Source organism: Callorhinus ursinus, unplaced genomic scaffold (genome assembly GCF_003265705.2).
Source record: "Callorhinus ursinus isolate GAN/ISIS: 27379988/994484 unplaced genomic scaffold, GSC_fseal_2.0 scaffold6, whole genome shotgun sequence".
In the NCBI taxonomy this organism is placed as follows: domain Eukaryota; kingdom Metazoa; phylum Chordata; class Mammalia; order Carnivora; family Otariidae; genus Callorhinus; species Callorhinus ursinus.
The window spans coordinates 48,606,670-48,627,978 of record NW_027397068.1 but is presented as its reverse complement, the minus strand read 5'-3'; the positions used below and the strand labels follow the sequence as shown (position 1 = coordinate 48,627,978).

Here is a 21,309-nt window from a genome sequence, read left to right as displayed (position 1 = left end):
AGAAGCTAGACAAAAGTATAGAACACTAACTAGTACACAGTGATAGAAACAGGATGGTGCTTACCTTTGGGGTAGGAAAAGCAAATAATGACTGGGTGAGGAATGGGTGTCTTCTCTCTCGATCTAGGTGTTAGTGACACAAATGAATTCATTTTGGGTTTTTGTTTTGTTTTGTTTTAACTTTTATTTTATTTTATTTTTTAAGTAGGCTCCATGGCCACCATGGAGCCCACCGCAGGACTTGTACTCATGACCCTGAGATCAAGACCTGAACTGAGATCAAGAGTTGGATGCTTAACCAACTAAGCCACCCGGGCACCCCTGAATTCACTTTGTTGGGTCAATACTTACAATATGCATTTATTTTTATATATGTATATCAGCTTCTTTTGAAGTTTAAGTAGTATGGGGTAACAAATATGCTTTATTCACTGCTGATGGGTGTATGCCTTCGTAGAACCTTTTTCAGAGGCAATTTGGCAATATTTATCAACTGAATAATTTCATTTCTAGGAGTTTCTCAAATGGACATACTCACTAGTAATAAATAAAATAGAATAATAAATAATAATTTTCTGAAGCATTTATGTGTCTTGTATTCCTTTAGACACTTTAAATGCATTAGTGTATTTATGTACTAATTCCAATAAACCGATAGATTGGTGATGTTATCCCACTGTAGGGAGGTGTGAATAGCAGCATTCCTTGTAATAGTAAAAATTAGAAATGTAAATAATCCCCAAAATTGAAATAAATATTAGCTCATTTATACAATAAAATAAATTAGGTAAATATATATGAAAATAGATTTATAATTTGCTAACAAAATAAATACCGAGGCTAAAATGATTATATTAGAGCTCATTTTGTTTTAAGAACTAAAGATAAACATACATATACATATGCAGAAACCAACCTGGAAGGATAAAAATTAAACTGCTGAATTTGGTTATCTCTGGGAGGTGGGACTGTGGGGAGGACTTGTACTTTGTAGTTTGCACATTTCTCTATTTATAGACTGTTTTATAATGAGCATGTATTACATTCATGATTAGAAAAGTCCATTCTCCATCAAAAGTAATAATAATAATATATCTTCATTTTTCCATTTTTGAGCTCAGTCAAAACTCAAAGCAATATGAAAAAAAACAACAAGAAAACAGCTCATCTTAAAATTTATCTAATAAAAACTAAATGGAATATATCTCAACACTCCTACATCGAAATCCCTTCATATTTTTTTTTTGGCCAAATCTTAAGAGTGATCTTTAAATCCTTTTCCTCTTAACACCAGCCAACGCCAAAAACAGTGTATGGTAGTGAATATTTTTATACCCTCTTTATAAGAAAACTACGTCGTTGTTTCTTGCCTTTGTTGGTGATACTGAATGGAAACTTTAATTCACAAGGTTTAAAAGTAGACTTTGGGAAACAACACAAGTGGAAAAACTGTTAGTGGCAACAACATTTGCTAAATACTTATATCTGACTGTATGACAGATCAAGTGGAGCAGCTTTCGGGTATCTAATTCTAAAAATGAAGGTATATGAAAAAAAAAAAAAGAAGTCCTTGGCACCTAGGTCAATAGAACTTCTTCTGACACAACTGTTGTTTGTCAATCTTACCTAACTAAAAAGGAATGTTCTGAAGAGTTGGATTTCAAAATAAGTGGGCCAAATTGCAAGACATAAACAGTGTGTTTATATGTACACAAAGAATTTAGGGAAATCCATAGCTAGGAGAAATGCATTTTAAACCAAAGCATTAACCACTCCTCTCCCCCTCTTCATTATGGCCTTCTGATCACACAATTCATCAAGAAGTTAGATGGCAAGCCCTTTAGTATTCATGCCTAAAAGGTCAGAAAACTCTGGCAAGAAGGAGGAGAAAAAGAACAAGGAAAGAGAAAGAAATGAAAACAAACAAGAGACTTGAAGGAACCGTGAGCATCCAAACCCTGGCATTAGATTTGGCAACAGGTGAATTTTCTTTGGAGGGTATTAATTTTGTAAGTCAAAGCTATTAAAGCCGGACTTCCCGTTTCAGGTCTGGAAGGCATAACGCACAGGTCTCTTGCTCCAGCCCTCCCTGGGGGCTGTATTTTATCCAACTCATCCCACTCCCTTCACTGGCTGGTATTTTAAGTGCAAAATCTACTGGCCAAGACCATTCATTTAGTCTTGCCACATACTGTGCGGAAGTCTATGTCAACGTTAATATGGCCTTCCCGGATAAGTATACATGGCTCCACTAAATGCACAAGCCTACAGTTCCCAAAAATGTCTCATGAGACTTTTAAATCTCAGGGAAATGTTCAATACCCTTCTGCCTCACAACTCAGTTGGAAACAGATTGTCATTCGTTTATAAGACGGTTATTCACCATTTTTATTTTCACCTTACTCTTTCAGGTTTCTGACTCCAACAACCTTTGGACTACAATGGAATCAAGCCATCATATTTTTTCTTTTCTTTTCTTTTCTTAAGAGCTCTTTCATACTTTCTCCATTTTTCTTCTTAAACCTTGATCCCTCCTATATTCTCTGCCATCAGTTTGTGGGCTCTCTATGGCTCTGGATAATGCCAACCCCTCCACTTGTGCCCAGCTCCCAACCCCTCTTGGCCAAATTTCCCTTCTCTCTCTTTCATTGCTCATTTTCCTCCATTTTACTCACTATTATTCAAAAACAAACATGCTAGTCCTCTCATTTTTCAAAACCTTCTTTTAATACCTCCTTCCTCTCCAGGTACTACCTTCTCTCTCTTCCTTCTGTGTCAAAATTCCCTCAAGTGTTGTCTATTCTTACTGCCTCCAATCCACTTTCCCATTCTGTCGATGTCACTTCAAAGAGCACCCCACACCCCATACCACTCCAAGAAGCTGCTTGGGTCAAGGCATCAAGAACCTCCACAATGCTAAACCTAATAGTCATTCCTTGATCCTAATTGGTCAGTTTTCAACATTTAATATCCTCAAACACTGCCTCTTTCTGGAAACACTTTTCTTACTTAACATCTAAGTCAGGGCTATTCTTCTGGTTTTCCTTCTGCCTAACTGTCCACTTCTTCTCAGTCTCTTTTCCTGGTTCCATCACCTCTCCCAATAAGCAGTTCCCCAGGATTTAGTCAGTCCTTGGTACTCCACTCTGTGTTTACTTACTCTCTAGGTAATCTCATCCAGGGACATGGCTTTAATATCTTCTCTTTGCTAAGCTCTCCCAGATTTGTATTTCCTGACCTCTTGTTGGACCTCCAGACTTAAATATCCAGATACATACTTGACACGCACAGTGGGACATCTAACAGGTATCACAAATGTAACTGGTATAAACTGAGCTCCTCCCCACTCTACCCCAATCTTCTCCACCTCAGCAAATGGCTATTCCATCCATCCACTGGCTCAGGCCAATAAATCCTGGAGCCTTCCTTGGCTCCTTTCTTTCTTTCACTGCCCCCTACACCATGTTGAATCCATCAGAAAGCCCTGTTGACTCTGTTTTCTAAATATATACAGAATCTGACCAGCATTTACTACTTTTGCTGCTACTACCCTGGTCCATACCACCATCGCTTTCTTTAGGCTTACTGCAACAAACACCTAACTGGTCTTCCTTCTTCCCCCTTGTCCCTTCACTCACTATATTTTCAACCCAGCTGACAGATCTTTTAAAAATTTTTGGGTCATGTCACTGCTCTGCTCAAAATCTTGAATTGGTTCCTATGCCACTCAATGTGAACATAAGGAAAATCCTTATTATGACCTCCAAGAGCTTCCCTATCATGCCCCCTTCAACATCCAAGTTTCCTCTCTGACCTCATCTCCTACTACATTACCCTTCTCTGGCTCTCTTTCCACCACAATAACCTACAACAAACCAGGTGCACTCTCACCTCAGGACCTTTGCACTCACTGTTACCTATTCCAGGAATACCCTTTGTATCTAAGATAGAAACATGGCTTACTACCTCACCTCCTTTAAGTCTTCACTCAGTGAGACCTTCCCTGAATACTGTAGTTAAAAGTTCTACCCTCCACATCCTTCTATCTCCTCTTCTCAGCTGTCCTCTACAACATTTATTGTCACATAACATTTTTTATAGCCTACATTCAACGTTAAGTTCCATGAAGACGGGGATGTATTCCCACTTTGTTCATTTCTGAGTCTCCAGCACTTGAAACAGTGCCTGGGACACAGTGTCTAACAAGTGAATTGAATGAATAAATGTGGTCAGCTTAGTAACTGCCAGGAAATGAGCTAGTTGCTAGGTACAGAACTGTTTTACTGCTCTAACTGCATCATGGTCTCTATAGTCAAAATTTCCCATTTGGATATCTCTGAAATAATTTTCATTCCAGAAGACATACCAAGTGAAGTATTTTTCATTACCAGACTTGTTTCAGATGCTTGCTAGGATAAGGACCCTTGTTACCAAAACATTATAGATCTGCCTATAGAGTAAAGCAAAGCATATTTTCTTCCCTTTTCTTTTTTTTTCCCTTTTTTTATCCAGATAAAAATGACATATAACATTATATTAGTTTCAGTTGTACAACATAATGATTTGGTATTTGTACATGTTGCAAAATGATCGCTGCAGTAAATCTAGATAACATCCATCACTATACACAATCACAAATGCTTTTTCTTGTGAGGAGAACTTTTCAGATTTACTCTCTTAGCAACTTTCAAGTATACAATACAGTATTGTTAACTCTAGTCATTATGCTGTACTTTACATCCCCAGGACTTATTTATAACAGGAAGGTTGTACCTTCTGACCACCTCCACCCATTTCACCTACCCCCTCCTTCCCCCACCTCTGGCAATCACCAATCTGTTCTCTATATCTTTGTGTTTGAGTTTGTTTTATTTTAGTTTGTTTTTTCTTCAGGTTCCACATAGAAGTAAGAGCATGTAGTATTTGTCTTTCACTGTCTGACTTATTTCACTTAGTATAATGCCCTCAAGGTCCATCCATGTTGTCATAAATGGTAAGATTTCATCCTTTTATATGGCCCTATAATAACACTGCATATATATATGCACATATACATATACACACACACACATATATATACCACATTTTTATCCATTCATCCACTGATAGACACTGAGGTTGCTACCATGTCTTTCTTGACTATTGTAAATAATACTGCAATGAACATGGGATGCACATATCTATCTCTTCAAGTTACTATTTTTATTTCCTTCTGATAAATATCCAGAAGTAGAACTGCTAAATCACATGGTAGTTCTGTTTTTTGGAGGAACCTCCATACCCTTTTCCAGAGTGGCTGTACCAACTTATATTCCACCATCAGTGCACACGTTTCCCTTTTCTCTACATCTTTGTCAACACTTGTTATTTCTTATCTTTTTGATAATAATCACTCTAACAGGTATAAGCTGACATCTCATTGTGGTTTTGATTTGCATTTTCCTGATGATTAGAGATGTTGAGCGCCTTTCCATGTACCTGTTGGCCATCTATATGTCTTCTTTGGAAAAATATTCAGACCCTCCACCCACTTGCTAACTGCTTGGTTTTTGGTTTTTAGGATTTTTTGTTCTTAAGTTGTATGAATTCTTTATATATTTTGAATATTAACTCCTTATCAGGTAGATATATGGTTTTTATTTTTCTTTTTGTTTTGTTTTGTTTTGTTTTAAGGAGTTCACTTTATTTTTTTCAAGGTTTTTTTAAATTAAATTTTATTTTATTATGTTATGTTAGTCACCATAAAATACATCATAGTTTTTGATGTAGTGATCCATGATTCATTGTTTTTTCTCCCATTTGGTAGGTTGCTCAGAGCATTGTTTCTTTTTAAAAGCATATTTCCTTAAAAAAAATACTCCATAGAAAGCAATAGCAAGCCTTCTACCTTCTTTAAAATTAAGTTTAAAAGGTACAGTATGAACAGACTCAATAACAATGCCATTTTCTTAATTTTTCAATGTGTATAACTTGAGATTTGATCTGATTCTTGGCACCAGGATTCCTATATTCTGTTAACTTCTTGGCAAGAACCACATGGCATGTTTCCTTGTTGAGAGTTCATTACATGACTTGTTTGATTCACTTTTCAAAATTTGAAGGAAAACTCATATAACAAAGGTGGAAGAAAGTAGAGAGAACCCAAAGCAAAGAATTATTTAAGAAGCTACTTCTCTGGGCGCCTGGGTGGCTCAGTTGGTTGAGCGACTGCCTTCGGCTCAGGTCATGATCCTGGAGTCCCGGGATCGAGTCCCGCATTGGGCTCCCTGCTGGGCGAGGAGCCTGCTTCTCCCTCTGACCCTCTCCCCTCTCATGTACTCTCTCTCTCATTCTCGCTCTCTCATATAAATAAATCTTTAAAAAAAAAAAAAGAAGCTACTTCTCTTTTTCTGATTCTGAAGTCCCGGTGCTATAAGGAAAGCACTGTTAAAGCTAACTGCTATTGAAACAACAGACCACCTTGTGGTACTACTGCTCTGTGGTACCAAAACCCTTCTCCCTCCCAAGCACACAGTTAGATGACATTGCCATTCCCCTTGCTCTTGGGGCCATGGCTGCATGACTGGGTCCTCTTTTATGAATCGATCCTATAGTTCAGGCTGAAGCATTAAGAAACTCCCATGTGATCCTCTGGCTGGCTGTGGAGAAGCCATTAGAAGACTCTGAGGTCCTAAGATGGTGGAGGAAGCCTGGATTTTTGAATGACCACAAGATAGGCTGCTCACTGGTCCACTCTGTGTCAGATGTTAAGCCATTGAGATTTGGGAGTTTATTACAGTAATCACTGTTACTTATCTCAGGTAAAATATTGTTAGAAATGGTGCTCCCCAGAGATAACTGGCATGTAGTCTTATCAAAGGCATATCCTCCAGATATCTGGCAGGAGGGCATGTAAAATATACATATTGCACAGCATCAAGAAATCTGTTTTACTCAATGACTACCACAGCATGGCAAAAGTAATTTAAGGCTTCCGAGAACTAGGGAACAAGTTCTTAAATATAAGTTGAAATGACTTGCAATGCACCTGTTTAGTGACTAAGAACTTTTCTTCATTCTTTAAATCAAATTTAAGCTTAAACTATCCCCTTTTTACTCCCAATGAACCCAATAAGTATAGGTAATAAATCTGATAGTACTTCTGAATCTTTATCAATCAGAAAAATCTTCCAAAGACTTCTCTGAATATCACTACCAACCCATGACACATTTCTTCTTAAAACTATAAAATAAATCCATCCACACATACTTTTTGAATGTCTATTATGTCCAAAGCACTGAGATAATTCTGTGAAGGAAGAAAAGCAGAATATATGGAGCCTCCAATCCCTTCATAATTCAATCCGTGTTTTTTTTATATTGTCACATATATACCTATGGTGATCAAGAAAGATCTTGGATGTAGGATGTAGGTGAAGGTAGATGAGACAGAAACAGAATGATGGAGTGGGAACCGAGGGATATGATAATGAGGAAGGTGAGGTAGAACCAGCTACTATTAACCAATGAAAGAATTAACCAGATACTCTGAGTTGAAGAGGTCTCCCCACTCCCCACATCAATACAGGTATCACCCAGCTCTGTGGCTCCTGAACTCTTCAGCCTTAAAGTCTCTAGACAGGTATTACATAGCTCAATGACTGCTGAACTAGACTCCAATCCTGGAGTCCCTTGGACCAAGGCTAAGTTTATAGGTTGAGGATCCTGGGAATAGTCCTGTGAAGGAACCCAGGCTCAAGTGTTCCTGGCAGGCTGAATTGGAGCCCAGGCTCTGATTGCTTACAACTCCCAAAGGCGCTAGATAGATAAAGGTTTACATCTGTAGTTCTACGGCTTATGAGCAGATGATTTATAGGTCACTGCTCTAAACCTCTAGTCTCCTCAGTTATAAAATGGGAATGAAAAAGGACATATCTCATAGGGTTATTATAAGAATTAAATGAGATGATAAAGGATATAGCAGGACTTGGCACATAGTAAGCACTCCAGAAATGGTAGCTGTTTCATCATTTCAGTGCCTCAAATATGGAAGACACAAGGTTCTAAGAGGAAAAAAAAAAAAGTCTTTAATTTCATCTAATCCTTTCAACCAACCCCAAAATTAAAAACAAACAAAAAACTCCTTCATTATCTGAGTAACCTAATTAGGAACTAATCTAAAGAATGCTCTGAAAATACTTTTAAATATAATGAGATGGTTTGAAGACTTAACAAAAGGCCTTCATAATTTCCCTCTATTTTATGGTCATTAATAAATAACCTGACTCACTGAAAGAAGAAATTCTGGAGATTGCCTTGGGTGGCCTGAAGTAAGTTTGTTGAACAAACAGCACGTCATTTTAGCTGGAAATTAATTTTCAGTATCCAATCAACTAAGTAAGAGATGTTAACCTTTCGGTTGCTCCAATGTCAGGAAGCCTGTGGTCTGTGCAGGGGTGGAGCAGTCAAGGAAGGTAGTGGAAGGATGAGGGGTGTGGCATTCAGAAAGCTCACAGCAATGACTAATTATCAGTCATCATGGGAATACTTAGTCTTTGCCAACCAGAATGGCTCTCCCTGTACTAGAAACTGATATCTGCCTTGCTTATCTTGCCTCATATCCCACAAGGAATAGTTGATAACACAGGGAAGTGAATTTAGAACTCTTAGCACTTAACTCTGATTTGCAAACTAATCCTGATCTTCCCCCTTTACTCTTTCTAGAAGATCCTTACATTAGAAAGCCTATGAGACCCACCCCCATGGCTAAAGAAGTATACCAATTTTAAAAAAATAAATGGAAGTTTAAAATTATTACTCTCAATTATTCATGTACAAAACTTGTTCTTTGCGAGTTATACCTGTCAGATTATTAACCTGAGATAAAAGACTTCCTGCCTTCAGCAGGTGTCCAGTTTTCCTGACACAGCACAGGCGGATAGTTCACTGAGAATAGTTACATTTTACTAGGTTCTAAATAAAGCCAAAAGGATAGACTCATGTCAAACAAACCCCCTAAAATATATTAGCTATTTCTATCGTTGGGGCTCAGTTTCCTCTTCTGAAAAGTAAAGGAGTGAAAGTAGATGATTTTTGAAGTTTCCAAAGGTAAAATTCTGAGATTCTCTCTTGAGCCAATATCCTCCATTAGCAGTGAATCATGTGGATATCCAAAATAATCTAGTCAAACCTAATACAATGTTATAAGCCCCATCACAACGTCTGTTTGATCATCTCCACTGAAAGAAAATTTACTACCTCCTGAGGCAGTCTAATCAAACTTCCAACAATTATTTTCACTGGAAGGTTCTTTATTCTATTAAGTTGAAATCTATTTCTCTGTAATTTTCATGTATAGATCCTGAAAACTGAATGTTGTAATCATACCTCTCTGTATCAGGCTTGCTATATTGAATTTAACAATTTCCTTATCTAGCCTTAAAATAAAGTGTGTGTATAGACACACACACACACACACACACACATACACATATGCCTTTGTATATTGCTTTATATAACCTTTGTATATTGCTATAGCTGAAGAGTAGAAACATCATTTCTTAAGTTATGAAGTCTTGAACTACATTCTCTATACCTATATGTTCTACGTCCTCTCTACCTACCTATATGTTCTATGTCCTCTATATATCTGTATGTTCTACATCCTCTATACTTATATGTTCTTTCCAAATTCTATCTTCCAACAAGCATAACAACAATCATCAGATGTTCAGAAGCACATTCATGTTTATTACAATGCAGAAAAAAATCCATATAAACACCTGCATTTTCATGTGGATTTTGTATACATATGCTTTATGAACAAGTAAGTGAATAAAGAAAACGTATGTGGCATATGCATATATTTGTAAAGGATGATATTCAAATATCCAGAAAGCATGGTTAAATTGATTCAAGCATCATTTTACCACAACCACTTAGTTCTAATGTCTTTGAAACTTTATTGCATTAAACATGCAAGAGAGCTCTTACAAGCCAGGTTTTAAGCTAATGAGTTCTATTCAGTTAAACTCTGAATAATAACATATTCATTTTTGTTTATTCTTATTTGCTACAGCTATAGTCATCCACAACACTCCTCTAAATGCTGGAATCCAAATCCTTCTTCACATTAATCCTAATCACTTTTCTAGGAATTTGGATTTGTCTGATTGCCTCTATACTTTCAAATCAACATTATATTTCTTATAAAGTCAGAAATAGCTGAACTTACTGAATATCTTGCTTCTAGAGAGCACAAAATGAGCACAGCAACATTCATAGTTAAGCATTTAATATATCTTTTCCAGATTATTTATTTGACGGAGAGAGAGAGTGAGCACAAGCAGGGGGAGCAGCAAGCAGAGGGAGAGAAAACCAGGCTCCCCGCCAAGCAATGAGCCCGATGCAGGACTCGATCCCAGGACCCGAGGATCATGACCTGAGCCAAAGGCAGACACTTAACCAACTGAGCCACCCAGGTGCCCTCTTTTTCAGATTATTAATAAAGTGAGGAGTTGCATTTGTACTCACAGTTGGTACTGAAAACATACCTCAGCACTTCTGTACTTCAGAATAATCTTGATGGAAAAATTTAAAAGTATTTGTGAGCACTTATGAGGTCAAAGGTACTGCCTAGGCAAAGCAACAAAATAAACTTTGCTATGAACATCGTGTTTCAGCAGTCTCATTTGTAAAATGGAAGTAACACCACCAAATTCTTATGCCTGATAAGGTGTTTATAGCCACCAGAGGAGGAAAAAGCATACTAAAGATACTTAGAAAGTATCATATAGACATTAAGACATTAAATTAGTTGCCATTACTATTGCTATCCATATAAGTACCATTCTTATTTTAATATTAACCTACATGTCTGAATCCCATATTAAAGAAAAAAAAATTCAAGCTAGAATTTTCTGGAGGACAAATTTTCTCAAGACATTTTAGAATTTCCTGCTTGTTTTACTTTTAGCCAAAAGTACTGCAAAAACAGCCACTCTTGTAATTCTTTCACACCTCTGTTTCCAATCCTGGCCAGATTCTCAAATACGAAAAAGATGTGTTAAGATAGTCAGGGGAAAAGTTCAGTGGGTGCTACTGAAACTCTAAAACAAACTCTGGAACAAAAGTGATGGTAGCAATTTTTTGGCACTCAGTTTGTGCTCCTTCCATCTATTGAGATGGTCAACCTGCCCTAATTTCTAGAGTTTTGATGATTAAACATTTTAATTGCCTATCATGTTTTCCTTATATTTGTAATCCTGATTGCCAGCACTGAAATCCTTTATCTGTCCAAAGCAATGGAACATATAGGAGCATCCAAACCTTGCCAGACTTGAAAACTTTAAGGCTACACATCTAACGTTCAGTAACTCTAGTAATAGAAGCACTTGACAACAAATTATGTTTTATTTATTGCCACTAATACTCACTCTAACAAGAATTCACAAGAAGGTCAAGAGAATCTAGACAGGGCATGAGGGCCATCTTGTTCTGATGGAAGAATCTCAATGCCCAGTGATTTCCCTCTAGCTTGCACTAAGATCTTGGAGTGATAAAGGAGTTTATGTCAACCTTCTTCAGCTAAAGAGAGAGGGCTACAGACAAAGGATAGGATGGAGAATAATACTGGGGGTGAGGAAAGGGGGGGAATAGAATTCTTAATGGTAAAAAAATACCCACAAACAAAATGGGAACTAATATTCAGGTAGATTAATTTTGGGCGTTTTGATGATGTCATTCTTTTAAGGGCCATTAGAAGTCACTGAGTTATTTAAAGAGCAAGGTTAGAAGGATTTAGGGGAACTATGAACCTGCAGTTTCCCAGAAACATAAAGCACGCATTTGGCTAGTGTGCCTATAAGTGTATAATTAAAGGAAGAAAGCTCAGTGCTTTCCTAGTCATGGCAGCCAGGACTCCTATGTTTTATTTTTTTACTTAAAAGAAGAAAAACAACAACAGTGAAACTAAAACCACCAAGTTCAATTCCACGGGCCAAATCCTAAAAATAGGTCAGACCCAGCCTTCTTAAGGAAAGAAATACAAAGTAAGAAAAAAAAAAAAAAAACAAGATTGGAACTGCTTTTCAAAGTCGTCTGAATTTGATGCCAAGTCCACAAGGCGGCTGGGTTTTTATGGTCTTTTGTGAGTTATGTTAAGCTCTACACAGTCACTAGTGGCCACGTTCGTGATGCTGGGACGTGACGGAAAAGAAATGGTTATTGAAAAGCATACATGCTTAGTTCTTTATACCAATGCTCACAACATACAATTTCAGTTCTCATGGACAAAATTCACAGCTTTAGTTTAGAGTTGCATATATTAGTTTTCCATAAAGCCATACATAAAATGGTGGGATTAAACATATAAAACAGTTCATACTCTGCATTTTGAATATGGCTTTCAGTATGTATTTCTGCATGTATCACAAGGACCATGGTTTAAAATAATCCAGAGTTTATTTTAGATTTGTGTCCCATACAGATATAGGGACACTATAATAGGAAGCACTTTAGGATTATGATTCAGAATTTTGCTTCATTATCACAGCATCATTCATAATCCTCTTTAGTTTACAATATACTCCAAGATAGAGATTTATGTTAGAGTAGTTTCCCTAATGGATCGACTCAGCCATGATTTTCATAAAGATGACATACCTATTGAGATCAAGAGAAAAGGCTCAGAAGGTCTCGTGTTGTACATGCATCTGCCTTCTAGATTCACCTTTCAGCAAGCACTTATTGGGTATCTACAACCATGCCATGTGCTACACTGGACACAAAGATAAATAAGGAAATTGGCATGCATTAGTGGAAAAACCTAAAATCATTTACATAGCATGCTTAGCTCATTGCCTGGCACAGAAGAAGTCCTCAGCAAGTGTTAGCTACTGCAACAAGGACAGCAGCGCTGAAGACCCTTCTACATCTGAAAACATTCCAAGATTGCTGGGCTTTCACTTTCCACAATGTATTATGCTATCAATTTCACTTTTAATAGCAACAAGCTTTCTTCCTGCCAGGCAAAGGGGGCGCTGACAAGTGTACAATGAGTAACATGATTAGAATGGAAAAAACAAAGTATTATAGTCGCTCAAAATAAGTTGTGGAAATGAGGAAAGATTACCTTCTTGTGGGAGTTAATATTTGATCTGGGTTTTGAAAGATGGGAAGTGGTTCAGTACGAGAGCTCGGCTAGATTACAGATTACGTAAAGGGAGTCGTCAGGCACTATAGCACCTAATCTTGAATGCCAGGCTAAGAGCTTATTTTAGATTTTATTCACCAAGGAATAAGAAGTCAGTAAGAGTATTTGAACAGGGAGTAAAATATACATATACGTGTCCACCTACGTGGGTGTGTGTGTGTTTCTATAAAAGTACAACACTACACTAGTCTAAAATACTTTTTTCCTTTCTGGTCTGTAACTTACATTCTAGGAAATAATATAATGGTCTGGCTGCAGGGGACAAGCTAGAAGAGCTGGAGGTGCATAGCAGGCTCTCTGAGGTCAGGCACTGCTTCCTGGTCTGTGGTTGGCTGGAGTACAGGCCTCGGATGGGTGACAACCTGGACCTGGTAGGTCCTGGAGCAGACGTCACCTCAGGAGATCTATGGATACACTCGGGGTAGGACGATGAAACCCTTGGACCCCGCCTGCCCAGGTCCCAGGAGAGATGCCTGATTTGTTCTGGAGCATTTGCACAGGAGGGACTGTAGTAGATTAAACTACTAGCTGCTCCTGAGGCTGGGAGAGAGCTCCTGCTTAGATCTGGACGGATGTGGAAAGACGGAAAGTTTTCCGGTCTTCATCTTAAGAGTCGGATGATTCTTTGTCTACTGTTTGGTGTATTAGTTTCCTAGGACTGCTGTAACAAACTGGTTAAGTTAACATAACAGAAATTTATTCTCTCAAAGTTCTGGAGGCTAGAAGTCCAAAATTACAGTGTTGGCAGAACCATGCTCTCTTTGAAGGCTTTGGGGAAAGAATCGTTCTTAGCTTCTTCTAACTTCTGGTGACTACTGGCAATCCTTCGTGTTCTCTGGCTTGTAGATGCATCATTCCAATCTTTGCCTCTGTCTTTACGTGGGCTTCTCTCCCGTGTGTGTCTATGTCCAAATGTCCCTCTTCTTATATGTTACCAGTCATTAGATTAGGGCCCACACCAATCCAGTGTGACTTCATCTTAACTTGATTATACCTGTAAAGACCCTTTTTCCAAATAAACTCATATTCACAGGTTCCAGAGATTGGGACTTCAACATATCTTTTTGGGGAACACAATTCAACCCATAATTGTTGGCTCGTAGATTACTGAAGAGAGTATAGAGTGTCTCCTCCCAACACTTACTGGTGGTTTCTGATCCAGTGACCTGGTATCTTAACTGCGGACTTACAGAGCCGTAAGTGTTCAGGATTCTGGGAGCCGGTGACACAAAACTCCGCAAGTGCCTGGAAAAAAAACAGCCTCCAACCTCCCAACACTTCTGATCTCCCCACTACAAACTATCCAAGAGTTGAGTCTCAAGTAGGAAGGAAGCTACGAAGTGAGATTCACCTGAAGTGATGAAATTTAAGACAACCCCATCCTGTTTTATAGCTCTGTTTACTTCAGTCCCCACCCACCCCCCCAGGAGGTACACTCCCTGGCCACCTCTCATTGCTCAGACTCAGCTGGACAGTTTTCAAAAGCTTATGCAAGGACACAGGTGTGAGGGCTCAGGAGACCTCGTGCCACTCACCTGCAAGAGGGGATGTGGTTGAGCTATCTGTCCTGAAAGAGGTGAAAGGAATGCACCAGAAGGGAGTGTTAGGACCATTGCTGACCTGTGCATACATAGAAATGTTGGTCGACTTCTACTTTACACTTTTGTTTGACAAATCTTAAAAAGAGTTTTGTTCACCAAAACTCTGCATTTTTCTCTAAACTAAAAAGTCAGAGAAGTTTTATTATTGCCTTTTAATTGCCAGCTCAGAATCAGGATCTCACATGTTAGAGATTCAACGGATGGGTGAGAGGGTTACAGGAACAGACTTTAACTCTATCCTTAGGATGTGCTTACATTTCCACTGACCCAGGATGACGGCTAATGACAGCTGATGGGATTTATCACAATTGTAACAAATTCTTTGTTTAGTAACTTATAAAAATTGTTTCAAGTCTGCTTACCTTCCTAAATGCTAAGTACCATGAATATTGGGTCTTTATCTATTTAATTTGCTTCTATAACCCTAGTATGGTTCTCAGTATATAGTAGGAATTCAACAGATACTTGGGAATTGATTATAGGCCAAAAGGAAATGGAAATGGAGACCCAATAAGTCATTCTGCAGTTATGGACTTGGTCATTACATGAATATGAATCATCCAGGATTACTGAGCCGGGAAATTGTTGACTTTAAAGGTGGACAGGCATAGAGTTGACTTGATCTGTATCCCACAGAAAACTAAGGCACCAAATCCAGTGTCCAGCACCAATTTAGAACATATGTAGCTAAAAACTTGCTCATATCTTGAATTCAAATCCAAACTAATTTTAAAAAGTGATAAAATCTATATTCATATGAGTTTACAGAAATTTCTTAATTGATAAAGAAACTAATAACAAATATTACAAATGAATCCACTCTACTGCAGCCCATTATTTGTATATCATTGTAAAGTCTTAGCATGATTTTATTTTTAGTTTTGTATTTTACCTATACTTGTTAGTACTCCTCTTAAAATAGATTACCACACCTAGTTCAGGGGTCTATACCAATATGGACATAGTAATTTTTCATAGCTTTATTCATTAAAATTAGTGAGTATTTGTGCTTTCACTGTACAATTCTTTTAACTTTCCTGTATGTCTGAAAATTTTCATAACAATATTTTGAGAAAAATAAAGTTAGAAAAGTAGAATAGATATGGGTCATTTATTGTCCCTGAATAGACAGCACACACTTACTTAAAATGCTATATATTAATGAAATGACTAGATATGTACTTTTTAAACTCTTGCTTTCACATTTATCAGCATGCTCTTCCACTTAATTGCTCTGCAAACCTTGCGCAAGTCATTTCTCTGAGTTTCTTCAGGAACACAAGAATATGTCACATGCCCAAAGGTAGTCAGCTGGGTCAGATGATATCTTGGTATTATTTGATATAATTTCCCAATTAATGTTAATAGAAGTAGAGTATAAAACTCTAATTGCCTTAATCTGCTAACAGATATAAGCGCCCTCTTGTGTGTGTGAGTGCTGAGCCATAGGAAATTGCTATTTTTATACTGAGAAATTGTCAAATATCAGAAGTTTCCTAAGATCCAACATAATATGTACTGATATATATAAGACAACTTCTACCAGATACTCTATTTACTCAACAGGTACTTACTTGGCACCTACTTTATGTCAGCAATAAGCCTCCTTGTATGTCAGAAACAAGGAGGAAGAGTCCTTGCACTAGAGGGGTATATAGTGGTCTCTTTCTCCCCAGGTATATGATCTAACAGCAATGCTTATCATGTGCCATGCAAACACAGAGAACAGACCACTAACCCGGACAGTACCACTGGAGAGGACTTACTAAAGACATAATAGGAGTCTCTCAGAAAAGGGAAAGAAAGGTAAAGGCACTAAGGCACCACTGTGAGATGGCATGAAGGTATGAGAGGATTTATCCTGTCAGAGAATCATGAGAAGCTCAGGGTAAGAGAAGCATAGTGTAAGGGGCATGGATGAGGGCTCTGAGACAGGAGGAGTAGATTGGGTCCTAGTATAAAGGTCGTGCTATGAAGTTTAAGATTTTATCTTATTTATAATCTCATTATCAGTTTTGATTTTGAAAAAGATTTTAGATAGATAGCCGGTGACAATGTGAATGATACGTTAAAATGGAGAAGCAGGTCTCCAGGTGACAGAATAGGAGGCTGTTGCAAATGAATGAGAGCCTGAGGGCAGAAAAGAGAGGCTGGATTCACAGAGATTTCTGGCAATAGAACTGACAAGATTTGGTAACAATACCAAATGTATCTGTCATCAAATTGGGGAACTTTTAGGTCGTGGTTTCCTCAAATCTTTTCTGCATTGTTTTCTATCTCCTTTCAGACTCCACTTATATTCATGTTAGACCTTCTGATATTGTCCTACAAGTGACAGAGGCTTTGTTCATTTTTATTTAAATCTTTCCCCTCTTTGTTATTTAGACTGAATAATTGCTATTATCTATCCTCAAGTTCATTGACTCTTTCTGCCATCTTCAATTTGCTCTTAAACCCAGATAATTTTTTTTCCTTTCAGATATTGTATTTTTTAGTTCTATAGTTTCCACTTGGTTCTTTTTTAGAGTTTCTATTTCTCTGTTGAAATTTTCTCTACTGACTTATTGTGATCGTATTTTTCTTTACATTTTTATATAGTTGTAACAGCTGCTTTAAAATCTTGTTTGCTAATTCCAATTTCTTGGAGTAATTCTCTACTGATTACCTTTGCTCTTTGGTATGGGTATCCCTTTCTGTTTTCCTCCTATTTAGTCATTTTGTTTTGCAACCTGAATCCTGCAGAGAATACGTTACATTTCTCTGGAGATTATTGATGTTTTATTTGTTTTCACAGGAAGATATCATAGCAAACTTAAACTCCAAATTATGTTTGCCCCGCAGTGGTCAGCAGCTGAACTCCCTGTTCAATCCCTTCAATCTTAGGTGGCTGTTCCCTACCACACATGCATACCTCACAAGTCAACCAGATATTTGGACAGAGTTAACATGCAGAATTCGGGGCTCTCCTTCTGTGTCTCTCTCCTTTCTGGGATTTTCACCCTCACTCTCCAATTGCTATGGTAACCCTCAATACAGTGCTGACTGGAGCTGCCCTCAGGTGACAAACAGTGAATATGGAAAGCTCACCAGGCACACTATTCTGCTTCCAAGTACCAATGCTTCTCCAGTTTCTGCCCACCTTTGTTTGTCCTCCAGTAGCTTCAGGTAGTTATTTTATATATATATATATATATATATATATATATATATATATATATATACACTTTAACTTTAATATATATGTGTGTGTATATACATATATATATATATACACTCACACACACACGTGTGTATGCATCTCTGTGTGTGTATAAAATCATGTGTATATTGTGTGGGTGTGTGTATAATTGTTATCACTAGAATGTTGATTTGATCTGAACTACGACTACCAAGAGAACCCGTACCTAACGTAAGACTAGATGTATTCTGTTTAGAAAGTAACTAGAGGAAAAAACAGTAAGTCATAAAGTCCTTAAATGAAAAGTGAAATATATTACAAAAAAAAAAAAATAACCCCAAAGAAAAGTAAGCAAAAGAATGAACAAATATTTCACAGAGGGGGAAATACAAATGGTCAATAAACATATAAAAAACGATCAATTCTAGCAACAGTCAAGTAACTTCAAATTAAGATAACAATATTATACCTATTTTTAACAAAAATTAAGACAACTAACAAAACCAAGATATGGATCAATGGATATTTGTATACAGTACTTATAGGAAGATAAAAATTGTACAGTGGAAAATAACTTGATACTGTTTTGAAAAGTTGATCATTTACTATTCCATTCCAAAATATACACAACCTAGAAAATCTCTTTGTGCATCAGGAGTACTATAAGGCTCAGGGAAGCATGTTTCACAATAACATAAAAAAATCAGGGAATCCAAGTATTCACTTACAAAAGAGTGGACAAATTTTGATATATTTTCAAAGTTAATATTACACAACAATGAAAAGAATGACCTACCACTAGACATTAATATGTATTATCTTAGAAACAGTATCAAGTAGAAAAAGACTAGATACATATATTATGAAACCATTTTTATAAAGCTCAAAAAACAAGGAACTAAATAATATCTCATTTCAATTCATATGGCTACATAGTAACATATTTTTTTACAGATTTTATTTATTTATTTATTTATTTATTTGAGAGCATGCACACAGGGGGAGAGGGAAAGGGAGAGGGAGAAGCAGACTCCCTGCTGAGCAGAGAGCCCAAAGTGAGGCTCAATCCCAGGACCCTGAGATCATGACCTGAACCAAAGGCAGATGCTTAACCAACTGAGCCACCCAGGTGTCCCAGTAAAATTATTTTTTAAAGAGAATAATTAATGAAAAATTCAGCATAGAGGTCACCTCTGGGGAAGAAACAAGAGATGGATAAGTAAAGAATAAAAATGTATTGGTATTTTTCTAATTCTTAAGGATGGGATGGGTTCACAGGTATTCCTTGGAAAATATGCTTCATAAATTATTCATATTTACATATAATCTTTCATATGCCTAAAGTAAAATATTAAAATGTAGAAGAGGCAGATAATGAATGGAACTTGGAAAAAGATGAATAAAAGCATAATACCAGGAAGGATATCTTGCTGTCATGTTTTTAGCTGAGTTAATACTACTTGGCTAGATATATTTTTTGTAAATCCCAACTAAAATAACATTTAAATAATTAGGTACTCAGATGTCTTTTAGAATTAGCACATTTTTTGGAGTAATAAGGCTTTCAAAAGTCATATTTGTGTCAAAAAAATGACATTTTGTATATTCATAACATAGTAGCTTGTATAAAACATTTTTTGATGAGCTATTTTTTTAAGATTTTATTTATTTTTTTGACAGAGAGAGAGAGTGCACAAGCAGGGGGAGCAGCAGGCAGAGGGAGTAGCAAACTCCCCATTGAGCAGGGAACCCAACACGGGGCTTGATCCCAGGACTCCTAGATTATGACCTGAGCCGAAGGCAGATGTTTAACCGACTGAGCCACCCAGATGCCCCTTGATGAACCAATTTTGACTTCAATTTTCTGTACAAACGTCCTGGCACTGGAAACTTAGTACTTAAGTTTATTATTTAAATAGGCCCTCCCCTTTGGTTTACAACTAGTTTGGTAGTGTATACTAAGTAACTATTGTTACTGAGACAGAAAATACTAAAATTCATCATTCCCAAATAAGGTTTCTGAGTTAAGTTCTCTCCTACCCCAAAATCTTGTCTAAACTGATATGTGTTTTTTCTTTTCAAAATGTGGGTCATTTTGAAAGAAATGCTTTCATAAGAAAACCATATATGATTAATGATAATTTGAAAAGGTACCCTAAAATTCTGTGGTCTTCTGAACATCACATGTTGAAAGAAAGCTATTTGGGATCATATTGTAAGCTTCCCAAAAAGGCTAAGGAGCCTTTTTCTAGTGATGTTATAGAGTTCGTCTTGAAAGCAGCTGGAAATATTTAGGGAAATAGTCACAATTTAGAACATAATTAGATTCTTAGTCATCAGGGTAAAGAACATACCGGACAACAATGAGTATGCCAGGTTTTTTCAGACCAAGGACAGAAAGTGAGCTGCAAATCTAGAAAAGATTTCCAGAATGGAAAAACATTCTTACTTCTTTCTTCTACTTACCAAGTATGTTTTAAGTTCTCATGGGTTGGTTTCTCCAATCTGATGATACTGGAACACTGAAAAATTAAAGTGTAAGTGATTAAGAGCAGGGAAAAGTTGAGATCCTTCCTATTCAAGTGTGGTTTGCGGACCAGATGGGATCTTGGTTGAAATTCAGAATGTTGGGGCCTCCCAGACTCACTGAGTCAAAATCTTCATTTCCACAAGACCCCCACATGATTTATGTGCACATTAAATTGAGGGAGTCTATTTAAAGTCTATTTCAAATAAAGTTACATAAAAATCATTTGCTTTTCCTTGGGTTATTATATTCCACAGAAATGCTTATGAATAATAAGGAAGGCCTAAAGAGAGATGGGGCTCTTTGCTTTTCCTCTCTCTTCCAACTAAAACAAAAAATGATTATTATATCTCCTTTCCTGGATATTCATTTTTGTGAACTGGGAAAGTTAGAAAAGCAGGTGTTTTCCTTAGAATGAAGGACACACACAAGATCTTCAAGGGCAGATATTAAGCTAGAATTATTATTCTGTTAAAAATCCTTTCCTGTTAAACGACAGATGTTGGCAGGGATGCAGAGAAAGGGGAACCTTCCTACACTGTTGGTGGGAATGCAAGCTGGTGCAGCCACTCTGGAAAACAGTACGGAGGTTCTTCAAAAAGTTGAAAATAGAGCTACCGTATGATCCAGGAATTGCACTACTGGGTATTTACCCCAAAGATACAAACGTAGGGATCCGAAGGGGTACGTGCACCCCGAAGTTTATAGCAGCAACGTCCACAATAGCCAAACTGTGGAAAAAGCCAAGATGTCCATCGACAGCAAAGATGTGGGGTATATATATATATATATATATATATATATATATATA

The 21,309-nt window shown here is 37.2% G+C and overlaps 1 protein-coding gene and 1 long non-coding RNA gene across 2 annotated transcripts in view; one reads left to right on the top strand and one right to left on the bottom strand.

The window, feature by feature from the left end:
- Positions 1-21,309, top strand: part of VNN1 (vanin 1) — a 725,633-nt gene that overhangs the window by 619,348 nt on the left and 84,976 nt on the right. The window lies entirely within an intron of this gene.
- The window catches only part of LOC112818459 (uncharacterized), a 219,506-nt gene that overhangs the window by 157,418 nt on the left and 40,779 nt on the right, over positions 1-21,309 (bottom strand). The window contains exon 3 of the long non-coding RNA XR_003206595.2: positions 20,438-20,493. This is a non-coding gene — a long non-coding RNA (uncharacterized lncRNA). The remainder of the gene's footprint in view (positions 1-20,437; positions 20,494-21,309) is intronic.